Source organism: Papio anubis, chromosome 2 (assembly GCF_008728515.1).
Source record: "Papio anubis isolate 15944 chromosome 2, Panubis1.0, whole genome shotgun sequence".
Lineage (NCBI taxonomy): Eukaryota > Metazoa > Chordata > Mammalia > Primates > Cercopithecidae > Papio > Papio anubis.
In genome coordinates, this window is record NC_044977.1 from 151,364,719 (window position 1) to 151,380,926 (window position 16,208).

The window sequence follows — 16,208 nt, forward strand, 5'->3', positions numbered from 1 at the left end:
AGAAACCTCAACCTCATTTATTAGTTCAGCGTTCAATTGGGAAGATGGGCTGTCTAGAGAGGCAGAGGGTGAAGAGGTGCAAGTCACAGCGCTTGCTTGCATCCTACCACTAGTGCTCAGAACCTGTGCTGTGTCCCTGAGTACTGCAGTCAGGTGCTCTGCCAGATCAGAGACAGCACCTGTGATGAGGGGCTGGAGACGCATCCCTTAGGTGCCGGGATGTGGAGTTATGACACTGGCCTTCAGCGTCATCTAATAAATAGAGTTTCCTGGATTAGCTCATCTCGGTACATTTTTGGCTCCTTCTTTGGATTGCCTTTTCATATGTCAATAATTTGGTAATGTCGTTGTTTATAGAGAGAGTTAAATGGTAAATCAATCTTTCCTCTGGTGTGGTTCATCCAAATTTGCTTTTTGTCATCAATAGTTTTGGAAATTGTTTTTCAGTTGTACACTCTATTTCCATAAATGTCGTGTAAATTTTTAGAATTGTCACATTTGGGAAACTGTTAAACATAAAATTAGACAGTTTAGTTCTTTATGTAATTTCTGCATTCTTTGAGGCATCTTTTTCTATCTTGTCATCTTTAATATTTCTGGGACTTTTAGTCAAGTCAAATTGATACGTCCTTAGGAGAACTGGCCAAAGCATCTTTAAAATGCTTAAAATAGAAAAAATATAAAAAGATAATGAACAGAATCAGAAATCTTGAAAATTAAATATATTTCAATAGCTGAGTGTGATTTTAATTTATGCATTATTTTGTCTCATAATTTCTGTCACTTTTACTTATAATTCTTCTCATAAGGATCCTAGACATATTTATTTAAAGTCATTATCGAAGTGTCTATAATTTTACTCTCATCTGGAATGAATTCATATTTTACTATTTATTTTGTCTTCCATTGCATTTGATTTCCACATGTATTTTGAATTTGGGTCTATAGGCTTATTTCAAGTGAGAGATCTTGCCTCACCTCCTTATCTTCTCACACACACACACACACACACACACACACACACACACACACACAGTTTTAGTTAGGGTGCATTTGGCCTCATGTAAGAGGAAACCCAATCAACATTGGCTAAACCATAAGGACATTTATGATTTACTTTAGGATAAGTAAGGCTGGGTATTCCAGGGTTCACTGAGTGGTCCAACAATGTCAGGACTCAAGCTCAGCCTTTCTCCCTTTCCTTAATAGTTGCAGAAGCTGTCTCAGCTTCAGGCATACTGTTATTACCACGACAGTTTTGGAGTCTTGACGTATTTGCTTTACATAGATACAGTGAGGCCAATAAAATCAGATGACTATTTATTTTAACCCATTTGGATGAGTTCGAACCTTCTTAAAGGTGGCCTCAATGTCAGGGAAAGGTAAAAGAAATTGAAGTGGAGCTTCAAGTGGAGCTACTGATGCTGCAATTGTTCTCAGTCTAAGCCAATCCACAAAAGCCACTGCATGGGAAGAATGACCTGTGCCTTCCTTTATCACAGGGTTTCTAGCCATTCTGCCTCTGACACCTCAGCTGGTGGAACAGCTGAGGCAACAGGGTACACAAAGCCTATGGTTTATTTACACTGAATGGCCACATTGCATGAGTCAACAGATCTGCTGCACCTAGGAAATTCCTGAGTGCTGTTGCTTAGGCACTGACTTTCCTTTACAACTTCAAGATCATTCTTTGGGATCATTATCTAGCCCTCAACATTATGAAGAAAAATTGCTTAAAGCTTGAGAATAAGGCGGAAATGTAGGCAGATATCCTTCTAATGGTTAACAGGTTCAACTGAAGATTAATTTTTTAATATCTATGAGAATGTACCTGTGTCTGACCTTGCTATTCACTATTTGGTCCAGACATTGTAAAGTTATATGCCAATTTTTAATCTGTTTTGCAGAAAATAACCCCTCCCCTGCCACCTCTCAGTTGTGGTTTTACTGCCCTGTAAGACAGTGACTAGTTTTGCATCTGGCCTAGCAATCTGTTTTTTTTGTTTTTGTTTTTTTAAATTTTGTTTTCTTTTTCCCCTAGCAATCTTATTCAAGGGATACCCTGTTCCTCATAAATTCTTGGAAGCAGCTCTATCACCTTATTGGCATCACTTATGGTGGAAAGCATGCTCAGACCTGTCATTTCAAGCTTCTCCTCCCTTTTTGTGCCCTAATATCTCATTGGCCAAAGCAATAACATCAAATTGAAGGGCAAGGAACTTCTCAAAAGAAGGTAGGAATGAATATTAGCCAAACATATATCTTACCTACTATAGTGGATAAACTAGAACATTTCATTGGAAGAAAGGCTAGTGTACTCATTGTCAGATTCTTATAACAAAAATGATCATGTACTATATAAAATACAAAAGTATCCAAATTGACTTCTCAACTAAAGTGCTGATTGCAAATTGCACCCCCATCAGTGTGATACTACAGACTTAGTTGAACACAGTGGAACTAACAACTAATTTCGAGCCATCCAAACATGGTAATGCCATAAGCCTGTACTGGTATCACACAGAGAATTTCTTTTTAAATGGCTATCAACTGTCACAATTTTGTAGGTAAACAGATAAAGTTGTCATGACATATTCTTACAAAACTAAGGTTATACCCATTACAACAAAATGGATGAGACAGACAGTTTGAAGCAGATAGAATGTAGGGTGCTATGGTCTGTGGTCCAAATCTGGCCTACACCTGATTTTTGCAGATAAAGTTTTATTGGAACACGGTCATGCACATGCCTTTATGTGTAGTCTGTAGTGGCTTTTGTGCTGCAATGGCAGAGATTATAGGTCTTACAAAGCCTAAAATGTTGGTTTTCTGGCCTTTTACAGAAAATGCTTACTGATCCCCAATCTAGAAGAACTCCACAGTTGTAATTTTTGCCTACTTTTGAGCTGCCTCTGGATAGAACACAGTCTATAAAACCAGCGAGGTTAATAGGATGTCATGGCAAGATTTGCTAACCCCCAGCCCATGAGCCTTCACTGAGGTATGGAGTTAGAGTCTGCCGGAAGATTTCTAATGGAAACCCCTGCTAGGGGACCTGCTGATAGCTTCTTCCTCCCTGTACCTTCTTAGGTTTTGTAGAAAAAAAGTTTTGTGAAGGGAAAAATGTTCTTGGTACTACCATCTCTCAAGGATTAGAAATGTTTACTTCTGTCACACATCACAAGCTAAAAACAAGGGATGTTTATTTGAAAATATGAAAATTCAATTTGCAGAAGTAGGGACAGGCACATGCAGCGTTGGGCTGTTCTCTCCCCACTGACATTGCCAGGATTAAAAATAGCCGTTCTGTTTGTCCTTCAGTCCTGTATTGAACCGGAGCCTCTGAGCTGCATTCTCCTTAGCTTCATGCTTAATGAAGCATAATTTGTATTAATAGCAGCTATTAAATCTAGAGTGCTTAATAGGAATTTAGAGTGGAGGGTCTGAGTCCCCAAGCTCCTCAAACATGGTCCCCAGAGAGCTGAGCTCAGGCCTGAACACCAGCAGCAATGAATCTTGGGCCTGGTAAGGTGAAGCAGCTGTGTTTAGCAGGAGGAGAAAGGGGGAAAATGAATGAAGAAACAGGACTGAAAACCTCCAACTCAGCCTGGGGTTTTCTCAAGTTCCAGGTTCTGTAATACAAGGGGGTCCCTTATTCATACTATGTCTGCATTCCGGAAAAGATTGCTGAGTGCTGGAGAACACATGGGCTTGACAATTGTACACACTTGCATTCAGATTTCGTGCTGCTCTGTGACCTGGCTTTGGTCTCTTAACCTCTCTGAGCCTCAGGGTTTTTTATCTGAGAAACAAAGATAATCAAGTGGTGATAACATAATGGGAGTTATTGTGAAGATTAATGGGGGAAAGATGCATAGCAATGAAGATTGGATGTTGGATCTGCATCTCTCTGTTTTCCTGTCCTTCTCTAAACCCAATTATATTTTAAATACAATCTGGAAGGATTTTCATAGAAAATTATTTTGGGAAGCCAAATAGCTTTCTTTTAGACCTGCATTAGCGAAAATGTCTCTGACTTGCTCAAGCTTCCCTTTCAACATGGTGTTGTTTGTGATTTGCTTTGTTGTAAATCCCCTGTTTAAATGTTTATCTCCACCCCGACCCCAGGAGCTCCTTAAATGCTGTGAGAAGAAAATGTGTTTTTCTCATCTTTCATTCCCATTGCCTAGGACAGAGTCTGGCCCCAGGTAGGTGTGCGATCAGTTGTGGTTTCTGTCATCACTGCTATTTTACAATTAAGAAAACAGTGTTACACACAGGGACTTGTGTCTGTTTGGATATTACCGACTGCTTGCCCTTGTTGAGAGGATTAACTGTAAAAATAAAGCTCTTGGGCAGGGCTTGTGCCCTATAGTTATTTTTACTAGAAGTGTTCTATAGTATTTATTACAGCAAGAAAAACGGAGTCTCCTTCAGTGCACAGCCGGTAGCTTATTCTGACAGTTGCACATTCAGCATGAATGTCCTTTTCTGCACTGGACTGTGGGTGGGTCCGCATGGTAGAGGCCTGGCTCCACACATGGCTTCTGCTCAGCACTTGGGTAGAAGGAGACAGCAGCAGAATGTGAGCCTTCAAAGAAATTGCCAAGTTGTGCAGCTTGCCTTTGGAAGGGAGTCCATTTGTGGCAATTACAATGTTCTAGGTCCATTTAAATGTGCCCAGGAAAAAAAATAACTTCAACCATCTACTAACATCCTGAAGCAGGAGCATTAATAACAGCCTTGCCTTGAACTTGGGCAGCCAATAGGAGAATACACACAGTGAAGGCCTGGCTATGCTAAATCAATATGAGCCTGAGCATCCTCACTGCCCCTTACCTGTGACCTGTGCAAAGAATCAGCCATGGCAGAGGATGAGAGAATTTTCCATTGCTTTAGAGAATGGTGACACACTTTCCATTTCATGTGCAATTCAACAAGCCTATAGACTGTCCACAGGGCAGGAATGTGCAACATAGGATTAGATTTCAGGTGATTCATCACTTCTGTGTTGCCTTAACTACAATGGCCCAGTTACAGAGGGACTCTTTGCTGGGCCATGTGCATCAAAAACAAAGTTTCTATGATTTCTTACAAAATTAAACATACTTGTACTGTATTATCTCCCAATCATGCTCCTTGGTATTTACCCAAAGGAATTGTAAACTTATGTCCACACAAAAACCTGCATATAGTAGCTTTATTCATAATTGCCAAAATTTGGAAGCAACCCAGATTTCCTTCAGTAGATGAGTGGATAAATAAACTGGTACATCCAGATGATGGAATATTACTCAGCACTAATAATTAGTGTACTGTTAAGCCATGAAAAGACATGCAAGAAACTTAAATGTATATTACTAAGTGAAGCCAATTTTAAAAGGCAACATACTGTGTAATTTTAACTATATGATATTCTAAAAAGGCAAAACTATGAAGACAGTAAAAAGGTAAATGGTTTGGGAGAGAAAAAATGATGAATAAGCAAAGCACAGAAGATTTTGGGGGGGCAGCAAAACTACTACTCTTATGACACTATAATGATGGATACATGTTACTGTACATTTGTTAAAACCCATAGGATGTACGACATCTTGGTATAAACTGTGGGTGGAAATGATGTGCTGATGTAACAAACGTACCACTCTGGTGGGGATGTTGATGATGGGGGAGGCTCTAGATGTGTCTGGGAGAGGGTATGTGGGAAATCTCTCTACCTTCCATTCAGTTTTTCTGTGAACCTCAAACTGCTCTAAAAAGTTGAAGTCCTTGAACACACAAAAAGCCAAACAAAGTTCACAGGACATTTGCTCATCTGTGGAGTACAGGTTGTTCTGCAGTTTTGCTGACTGACCTGGCAGACTCTGAGGCAGATCCCTCAGCCCTAGGGATGTCCAAACCCTTGGGAAAGAAAGGACTCTCCGTACATAGAGGAATAATCAGAGGCCTAGAGAGGGGGGAGTGACTTAGGGAGTCACAGAGGCAGGGTGATAGTAACACAGCCAGCTCACTAACTCATCCCTTTCCTTTACTGAGCAAGTCCAAGGTGACAGCACAGGGCTGAGATAGAAGGTAGAGATATGAAAAACAGAGTACCCACCCACCTGGGAGTAGATCTCGCTACTATGTATCCTTTTAGTGAAAATAATACAAGATCATGAATATAGCTAAAATGTGAATATTTATTTAGCCTAAGAAATTACATCAAATTTTACATTTTTAAAAGCTGAAAAGTTCAGAAAAACAATCCTCTACTTGAATTAACTGACACATATCTATATTTGCTATTATATTTTGATAGCACGCTCTTTGATCATCTCTTCATATGACAATGATTTTGTAATGTTATTTTCCAAGGAGGACCAAAAGACAATTCAGTCCTTTCTCTTGTATAGTTTATCATCAAAAATTGCTTTATGTTATTGAGAGTTGGGGAAAGTTTCTTTTATCCTCAGGCATCATTATGGTAATGTCTTGTAAGAGCGAGGATTGTTGTGAATTTGGAGAAAACCTCTACCTTGGCTATATGAATTCTGCACTGCATCTCTTCTGCTCTTTTATTTCTTGTTTGATAGTGTGTTGATTCTTATAACCTTTTTATCCCTTCTGTTTTTTTTAATCTATCTATTTCTGTTTTTTGGATATCATGATTCTTTCCTTATCTTCCTCTGTGCCATCAGCTTTTTAAACCATGTGATATAGGAGATTTGGACATTGTGAAGCCTTTGCTAGTCTCTCAGCTGATATTTTTGACTTCCACTAGGATGCTTCCTTTCTGTTATATTTGAGTTTTGTGGTGATAATTAATTCCAAAAATATACAATATTAATCTGAAATTAAGGCATACACAAAAGAGTTCAAATACATGTTTAACATAGTACCCTGTGAACTTACTTTTATACTACATACATTGTGTAGCAATTTTGCCAGACTGGTTTCTTCAGATCATCTTCCTGCATTGGTGATGATTTTGTATGCTGTTTTATCTGAATCTTTCAGGTTTGGGGAACACAAATTGTTTCAGATGCACCAAGATCTGTCCTGATCCATAGGGATGTTTAAAACGTGCTACTTCCCATATAAACATGTTCTCTGTTTGTAGCATTGTTACAGGTTTGTACCCTATAGCACAAGAATGATGACACAATTTATTTTGTGGCATTCCCATAAAAAATTTTTAAATGTGTGCCAAATGTATAATTCCATATGTGACATTATTGAATATATTCCTGAAAAGAGAGGCATTTTCAATCTAGATGTGGAAGAACATAGAAGTCTTTGCTAGTAATTTTATTCTTCCTGTGATTTTAAGAATATTACACAGATAAGCTTCCAGCTCTGAGCGTTTTAAACTTTGCTTATCTTCCACCTCCAGGTGCTATAGAGCATGTTCATATCACAACACAATCTCTGGCCCTGCACTTTTGTACATGATACTGGGGGGGGTCTGTGCATTAGACAGTAAGAATATTCCACAGAAGTTAACTGTGAAGCACTTTTGTAAAATACCCCCACTGACCCCAAATTAAACCTATCCCACAACCATTTCAGTGCCCCCATATGAAAGGAAGTGACATAGAGGGGAAGTCAGGTAGAAAAAGATGACATTTTTAATGGGTTGTGTTTGAATCTTTTTGACAAATCATATGACCATGAGAAGACATTGTTGAGGATTGTGTTCTCACTGAATGAGGACATTGTTATGGCCCCTCTAATAGCCTTGGGAAGGAGCTGGGCGAGTGAGGAGCCTGAAGCTCGAGCATCCTCAGATTCATGGAGAATCTACCTCTGTCCCTGCCCATAGAAAGCTCATAGAGTTGGGAGTGAGGAGGATAGATAGGCTAGTAGACAGGCAATGACAGGGTAATTCTATTGTTCCACTTTAGGGAAGCACAGGGAAGTGGAGCATCAGAGGGGAGAAGCCTGGGTCAGCTTGGAGGGCAGAGAAGGCATCTTCAGGGAAGTAGTGGCCACGCTGAAACCTGAATGATGACTAGTGCTTAGCCAGATGAACTGGATGAGAAAGGCATTTCAGATGCAGGGCATAGTATGAACAACGGTCCAGAGATGAGAGTACAAGCAGGGTCCAGGGATGCACAGGGAGTTCAGTACAGCTGGAACTCAGATGCCAGGGAGAGGAGTAGGGAGAAAAGAGGCTCCATTACAAAAATGTCATCACAGGGCATGAGATGACAGGAAACCTGGAGTACTATGCTAAGGGGACTCAATCCTGGGCGATGGGGAGGCATTGAAGGATTTAGGTGAGACTGGCATTTAGGAAGCTCACTTGAAGCAGTGTTGAATGGATAGGAGTGAGGAAGACTGGAGCTGGTGCAGAAATATGGGTAAGTATAGCTGTGTGTGAAAAGAGAAGGTCCGAGTTTAATGGGAAAACTAAGGAGTGGGGGGTGGGAGGAAACTTGATGAGTGAGGATTTCAAAGGATAATATTCTAGATGTGTGGGTTGATGACAATGTTGAGAAAGGGACAGAGGAAGAGAAGCAGGCTTGTTGGGGGGACATGATGAACTTCTTGAGGTTCTTACCAGACACCTAAGTGGAGATGCCCTGTAGGCACCACATGCGCCCACACTGCTGATGAGAGATCTGCCATAGTGGGGTAGATTTGGAAGTCAATGAAGCCACAGATGGGGATGAGCTTTTCAAAGAAGAAAGTGTGGAGTGAAAGGGTTAGGAACATAGAACCAAACCCTGAGACCCACTCCACTGAAGGCAAAGAAGAGGAGGAGTATACAGAGAAGACAATAAGTGGTCAAAATGTAGGAGGAAGATTGGTCTCTAGGGGTGGGGGGTTCCTGAATTTGAGCATGAATTTTAGTGCAGAATAGATCAGACAGAGCTTTCAAGAAACACTTGGTGGTTGGTGAAGACCAAATAGTGGCGAGTGTGTTTTACATTTTAGAGTTCCAGGTAAGTTTCATTCTTGGTATCATCTGGTTATGGTATATAATTTGGAAGAAAAAAACTACTTTCATTTGCTTTTTATTTTTTCTCAGAAAGACTTGAAGAAATACAAAACCATAGGACTTTTGGTATGTGATGCAGACATTCCATACGATTAGTACAGAACATAGACAAATTGAAGATATTGAGTTTTGCTTGAAATTATCTCTATGGACTAAAATGTAAACCTAGATTTTGCATATGCATGTGTATTTATTAATGACATTATTTAACTCTTATTCTAGATAGTTTTGTGTTGAACTCTATTTAGATGAGTAGAGACATACTAATTAGTTAATTAGCCAAAATAATTCTACATAGTTTAACACATCAAAGATTTCTTCCCATTGTTTATATTTACATGGTTTATATTTACTGTGGGTCAGTTGGAGTTATGCTCCACATGGTTACTCAGGAATCCACTCAGCGATCCACTCTGACATGGGTCCACCATCTTTTTTTTTTTTTTTTTTTTTTTTTTTATGGAGTATTTTTAGTAGAGACGGGATTTCACCAAGTTGGCCAGGCTGGTCTCAAACTCCTGACCTCAGGTGATCCACTCGCCTCAGCCTCCCAAAGTTCTAGGATTACAGGCATGAGCCATTGCACCTGGCCAGGTCCACCATCTTAAAACTGCACCATCCTCAGCAGGGTAAAAAGAGAGATGCTGTATTACATCCTGGCTCTACTGTGCTTTGTCTGGGAAGGGGCACATACCACTTTGATCCGCAGCACATTGGCCAGGACTAAGCATGCAGTCTCATCTAATTGCATGGAGGAGCACAATTCCTCCATGGCAGGTGGTACAGTTCTCTGCCACACTCGATATTGTATAAATCCAGGACCCCAGAAGATAGAAGGCAGCAAAATACAAGGAGATCAATGATACCTTGCAATTAGTATTAACAGTGTTACCAAAATACTTTTCTTAAAAATTGTCTAAACCAAGTATGCATCTATATAATTTTACAATATCTAGTTTCATTAGAAGCAACTTATTTTTTAAAACCCAGTTATTTGGATTTTGAAATATTATTTGTAATATTAATTGTAATACCACATTAACATTACATTTATATATTTTCCAGTATCAATTTAATTAAGTGTAACTAGACTATATTTTATTGTTGTTTTTATATGAAAATAAGTATAAGAAATGTAGAAAATTGCAGTCATAAAAAGTTTCAGTTACTTTGCCTCTGCTGTAAAACCTAATCTTGGTATAATTAAAATATGTAATGATATATTTCTATCTTTGCTTTCTGCAGAAACTGCGCAAATGCTAGAGAGATAAATCACACAGTCACTTACAAAGAATTGAATTTCAACAAAAAGATTACCAATAGATGTTTATTTCTCATTTCAATTTATAAGGAAATTGCTAGACTATGAAAAGTTAAATTTCCCAGTTTTATTATACAGTATGTTTTTATTTCTTTTGAACTAAAGCATTCAATAAAAAGTTCCCAAGTTTGAAATTACCAATCATTTAGAGAAAATAATGCTCATGTGTAAGATTTGTTTTCTTAAAAGACAAATTAGGGAATCGTTCTGTTTTCATTTCTTGGTTCAGATTCTACAACTTCATGGTGGAAATTTTATCCTTGAAAGAACTTCTAATGTCATTTTATGTTTATCTTAAGTTTCTATTTTTATACCTTAGTATAATTTTAGAGTGTTGCCAGTTTCATAGCATATTAATTACTTTCTTTTTAAAAAATTATATTTAAAAATAAAATTTGTAATTAAAGCCCAGTTTGATTATAATAGCATTCTATTTCCTGATTTTGAATTTATCATGAAATTGATAAAAATTATAGCTTGTAGCTGTTTACAAACACTTGTATATATTGCACTTTTTCCTGGTTAGGACATATTTATTTCTCAAGCAGACTTTTAAAAAATGTTTTCATCTTTTTTTTAAAAAATAAACTTTTATTTGAGGTTCAGAGTTACACATGCAAGTTTCTTATATAGGTAAACTTCTGTCATGGGGGTTTGTTGTACAGATTATTTTGCCACCCAGGTACTAAGCCCAGTGCCCAATAGGTACTTTTTTCTGATCTTCTCCCTCCTTCCAAGCCCCCCTTTGTGTCCATGCGTTCTCATCATTTAACTCCCACTTATAAGTGAGAACATGCAGTATGTGGTTTTCTGTTCCTGTGTTAGTTTGCTAAGAATAATGGCCTCTAGCTCTATCCAAGTTCCTGCAAAAGACATAATCTCTTCCTTTTTTATTTTTTTATTTTTTTGAGACAGTCTTGCTCTTGTCTCCCAGGCTGGAGTGCAATGGTGTCATCTCTGCTCACTGCAACCTCTGCCTCCCAGGTTCAAGTGATTCTCCTGCCTCACCCTCCTGAGTAGCTGGAATTACAGGTGCCCTCCACCACACCTGGCTAATTTTTTGTATTTGCAGTAGAGACTGGGTTTTGCCATGTTGGCCAGGCTGGTCTGGAACACCTGACCTTAGGTGATCCACCTGCCTCAGCCTCCCAAAGTGCTGGGATTACAGGTGTGAGCCACCACACCCAGCCCAATCTCTTCCTTTTTTATGACTGCATAGTATTCTATGGTGTATATGTCCCAAGCCCTCCCTCCCTCCCTCCCTCTCTCTCTCTCTCTCCCTCCCTCTCTCTCCCTCTCTCTCTCCCTCTCTCCCTCTCTCTCTCCCTCTCTCTCTCCCTCTCTTTTTCTCTCTCTTTCTCTTTCTCTCTCTTTTTCTTGCAGACTTTCCCTCTTGCTGCCCAGGCTGGAGTGCAGTGGCACGATCTCAGCTTACTGCAACCTCCGCCTCCCAGGTTCAAGCGATTCTCTTGCCTCAGCCTCCCAAGTAGCTGGGACTACAGACACACACCACCAGGCCTGGCTAATTTTTGTATTTTTAGTAGAGACGGAGTTTTACCACGTTGGCCAGGCTGGTCTCGAACTGCTAACCTCAGGTGATCCACTTTCTTTATCCAATCTGTCATTGATGGGCATTTAGGTGATTCCATGCCTTTGCTATTGTAAATAGTGTTGCAGTGAACATACATGTGCATGTGTCTTTAAGCTAGAATGATTTCTATTCCTTTGGGTGCATACCCAGTAATGGAATTGCTGGGTCAATGATAGTTCTGTTTTTAGTTCTTTGAGGAATCACCACATTGTCAAGCTGACTTTTTAAAAGAAGTTTTAAAAATACACTTTTATAAATAGAGTTTTAGATTTTCGATTTCGTATTTTATATTGGATATTCAGGAGAAACTCTTACTTATCAGACAATCTTTTTTCCCCCTCAACTTAATTTCTGAATATCATTTTAAAACTATAAATTACTTTGCAAGACATTTATATAAATTATAGAACACTAAGTTCATGACTTTCTCCACCACCCCCACTTTTTAAAGAAAACAGAAGTCCTTGTATTTGAAATTGTGCAGAAAGATTAACATGGTATCAGGAATCCATTTGTCTGCAAACAATAGAAAACCAACTAACAATGACTAACAGATAAGAAGTAGGGTAGGGTTGGCTGGTAGCAGGGAGTCCAGGCTGTTCCTGTGGCTGGGCAAAGCCACCAGGACTCAGCTCCTTTAAATCCCTCTGTGTTGTCACCCTCAATGTGCAGACTTTCTGCCTCAGTCTTGATGTGCCTTGTGGTTACGAGGTGGCTGCTGCCCTTCAAACCTCTCATCCATGGTCCAGGCAGAAATAAGGAGGAAGGCGGAAAGCAAAAGGCTACCTCTCAACAAAGCTTTCTTTTATATTTCAGACAAAACTTCTTCCTCAGGGCCACCTACATCTTATTGCCATACTGAATTAAATCACTATGCCTAGCAGCAAGGGCAGCAGGGAGGCGGAATAGTTTTAACTGTTTTGTTAGTAAGAAAGTGGAAATGGATACTAAATAGGCAATTAGGGTTATCTCATGAACTTAAGTGAGTTAAAATAAAGCCATTTGTATAATTAAAAACTTAATATAACTGCATATATTTGACCAGCACATGAGAAATATTGGATTTTTATTCATAATTGGCCTCATTTTAGCTTCCACTCCTATAAAGAGAGCCACATTTGAGTATTTCTCACCTGGGTATTTCTTCTTATTTTTTAAAATGATGTTTGATTATTTAAGAAATAAAATGAGGAGTACTCTTTTGGTTAATTCCTGAGGTACACAGGCAGATGTAACAGATCTAATTAAGGAAGTGCAGAAACCTAAACACACTAACCCAAATATATACAATGGGTACTAGATGATGAAATGTTATGTCTCTTAGTTTTGTCCTATGACATGTTTTAATTCCTTTTTAAATTTAATTTCTTTGCATGAACTTGCTCCTATAAAGTCCAAAGCAAGTGTTCCTGATTGGCACATAGCTCTTTTCCAACTGGTTCCATCTCCTGGCTCTGCCATCTTTGACACATGGCTTCCAAGGCTGCATGTTGATCTACGTACCTTCCACCTCATCATTCATCCTCCATTTCCTCAATTCCTTGTACTGCAAATGCTGCTATAGCAAACATGCCCATTTACCACGTGCATCTGAGAAAACTTCCCTGGGGGTTGTTCAGAAGGGAATTCCTGGGTCCTGGTTAATGGTGCTGGTTTGGTTTCCAGCATGGCCGCCCCTGTCTGTGTTCCCACCAATGGTGCACAGAGGTTCCAAGTTCCACCAACTTTGATGCTATCCAGCTGTCCAGTTTTGTTAATCTGATGGGTCCATAATGTCGGATTTTGGTTTAAATTTGCATTTCTAGAATTAATGAGTTTGAGAAATCTTTATATGCTTTTTAGCATCTTGAGTTTTCCCTTCTGTTAATTGTTTGTTCATTTTATTTGTCCATTTTTCTATTGGGTTCTGAAAAAAAACATTTCTGATCTCTTTTTAGCTGATAAACAAGTCTCATATATAGATTTTTATAATTAGAGTTTAAGCAGCTCTCTCTGAAGTGTGGATTTCTGTTCAAAATATTTCAAGTGTTAACTAACCATTTCTCCTTATTCTATCTCTCACACACATATGTACAATGCTATTTATAATGAAGTAAATTTGAAGAAATTATCACTTTGATTATGTAACAATCTGTCTAGTTAGTTTTTAACTAAGGATTTCTTTGGAGTAGTTAATTTAGTTTTAAACTATCACTGTTTTCTTTATGCCTACTATAAATCTTTTTACATCTAAATGTACAAAAACATACAGTTTTTTTTTTTTTTTTTTTTTTTTTTTTACCGTTTCTGGGTTAGAACTCTCATAGTAAATTAAACCTATAAAAAAACTGAAGAAGGTGGGAGGGCTAGTTTTCTTTCTTCTACCTGCCTCCCTCCCTCCCTCCCTCCCTCTCTCTCCATCCATTCCTCTCTTTCTCCTTCCCTCTTTCCTTCTCTCTCTGTCACTCTCTGGTGTATTAGTCAAAATAAGAGTCCTGGAAATTTGGAGCTCTATGATTTTGGGGATGTTTTGAAGATGTACACTTTTGCCTAAAGCAGAATGTCCCATTTGAGGGAAATACTTTTTATCCCAGAGAACATAAAGGCATAGCCATAGGATGTCCACACAAACTGCACCATTATCCTGGTTGAGGTGGGGGCTTCCTTGGACTCTCCCTTCATACTTAGCCTCTCACCCAGGAGAAGAACACCCCCAGGCTGGTCTGCCTTAGCTCTCCCAGGAGATGTTTATGTCAGGGGAAGAATACATTCAAATCAATCTGTCTTGTGTTAAGATTTCACTGTGTACAGACGAGATCCTCCAGGGGTCCTTATTTCAGAAGCCCAGCTTGCCTTCATGATGGGCTTACAGTGCAGGCTGAGCATGCACCCTCACCCCCAGAAAAATCTGGAGTTTCCGCCTAAGCCAGCACACAGTTCTGAAACTGTTACCTTAAATTTCTGTTTTCAACAAGAAGTGGCTATTCCTCAATGCACCTGGGGAGACACACTCATCAACACCTTTATCCTTGAGTCTAGACACAATATTTACTTTTTTCTTGCCTGAATCCGGCAGCCAAACCTGTTCAGGCATGCTGGACACACATACAGATTGCACATTTGTGGAAACCTTCATCAGGGTTTCCTAGTAGCAAGTCATCTGTCCCATGGCCTCTCTGTCAAACAGTCTCTCTGTTGGAGGCACCTCATAGTGGAAGAACCAGCTTCTAGTATTTGGGCCAAAATCTGTTAGAAGCAGGCTTTAATCATAGAATTCTAGCTACTGTTGAGAGATGAGTACACAGAGGGCCTTTTTAATCCAAGTACTCTCGTACCAAGTGACAGAGTTAACATATTTTTATAAAGTGCAAATTACTTTATCATTTATTAACAGAAGGAAAGGATACAATGCAGTTTTCCCATTCCTTAAATGTCTTGTCAGAGGAAGCTTGTGGCTGCTCATCACTAGTGAGGCAGATAAATAGCTACATTTTTCAGAAGGCCGCCTGCTCATTGTGGTCACTTCTCACCTTCCAGCTGCCTTACCCGCTGCTTAGCTACATCTGTTAGATGCATAGGCGAGCTCTGGAATGCAGAATTCCACATAGGCAAGGAATGGTGTGGATGTGTCTGTTGTATGTAGGTTATAGCCAGCTCATTAACAGGGTTGGGAGCCATGCAGTGGGTTTCACTTTTATCTTGAAGTCATGAAACTCTTAGTAGATTTTGAGCAGGAGATCAGCATATCCTGAGTGATACAATCTGAGCCCATTTGGAAATATCCTCATGCCTAGTCTACACACACTCACTGGTTGTCTTTCAGGTGGCTCATCCAAGCTGAGACGTGGTGTTTCAAGAGGTGAAACCACAGGGAGAGTTTGAAGTGAAAGTCATAAGGGAAGAAATGGAGAGAAGCAAGTTGGAGATCTTTCTAGATCACCATCCCATATTGGTACCCATGCCTCAGTTTATTTCTGCTGGAGAAGATGATTCTAGAAGCTCAGGTTCTCTGTTCTCTCCATGATCCTGTGAGCTGTCTAATATCCCTCCATAAAAGCCTGCTGTCTTAAGCTAGCTAAAGATGACTTTCTTGTTTGTAGCTAAGAACTTTCACCAATACACATCCCTTTCTCCCTCTCTCTCAACTTACTCCTCACTTCTTTAGGGTAATGTAAATTTAAAGTAACCAGGCTTTCCTGATTATGGCAGTTCACCCTATTATAGAGGCTCACAGCTCCAGATGTTTCTCCTTTATAGTGCTTATTGTAAGTGCAACTATATACTTATTTATAGGATTATTTAATAATCCTTTCTTTCCACTAGAGGAGAAA

The 16,208-nt window shown here is 39.3% G+C and overlaps 1 long non-coding RNA gene across 7 annotated transcripts in view; it reads left to right on the forward strand.

The window, feature by feature from the left end:
* The window catches only part of LOC103882325, a 146,615-nt gene that overhangs the window by 81,072 nt on the left and 49,335 nt on the right, over positions 1-16,208 (forward strand). For 4 of the 7 annotated variants that reach the window (XR_002520186.2, XR_001900071.3, XR_004182269.1 and 1 more), the window contains 4 exons: positions 2,042-2,233; positions 2,844-3,001; positions 4,129-4,208; positions 15,701-15,784. This is a non-coding gene — a long non-coding RNA (uncharacterized LOC103882325). Of the gene's footprint in view, positions 1-2,041; positions 2,234-2,843; positions 3,002-4,128; positions 4,209-6,999; positions 7,102-15,700; positions 15,785-16,208 lie in introns of those variants that run through there. The other 3 variants (XR_001900074.3, XR_001900073.3, XR_002520185.2) reach the window with 2 other exon arrangements.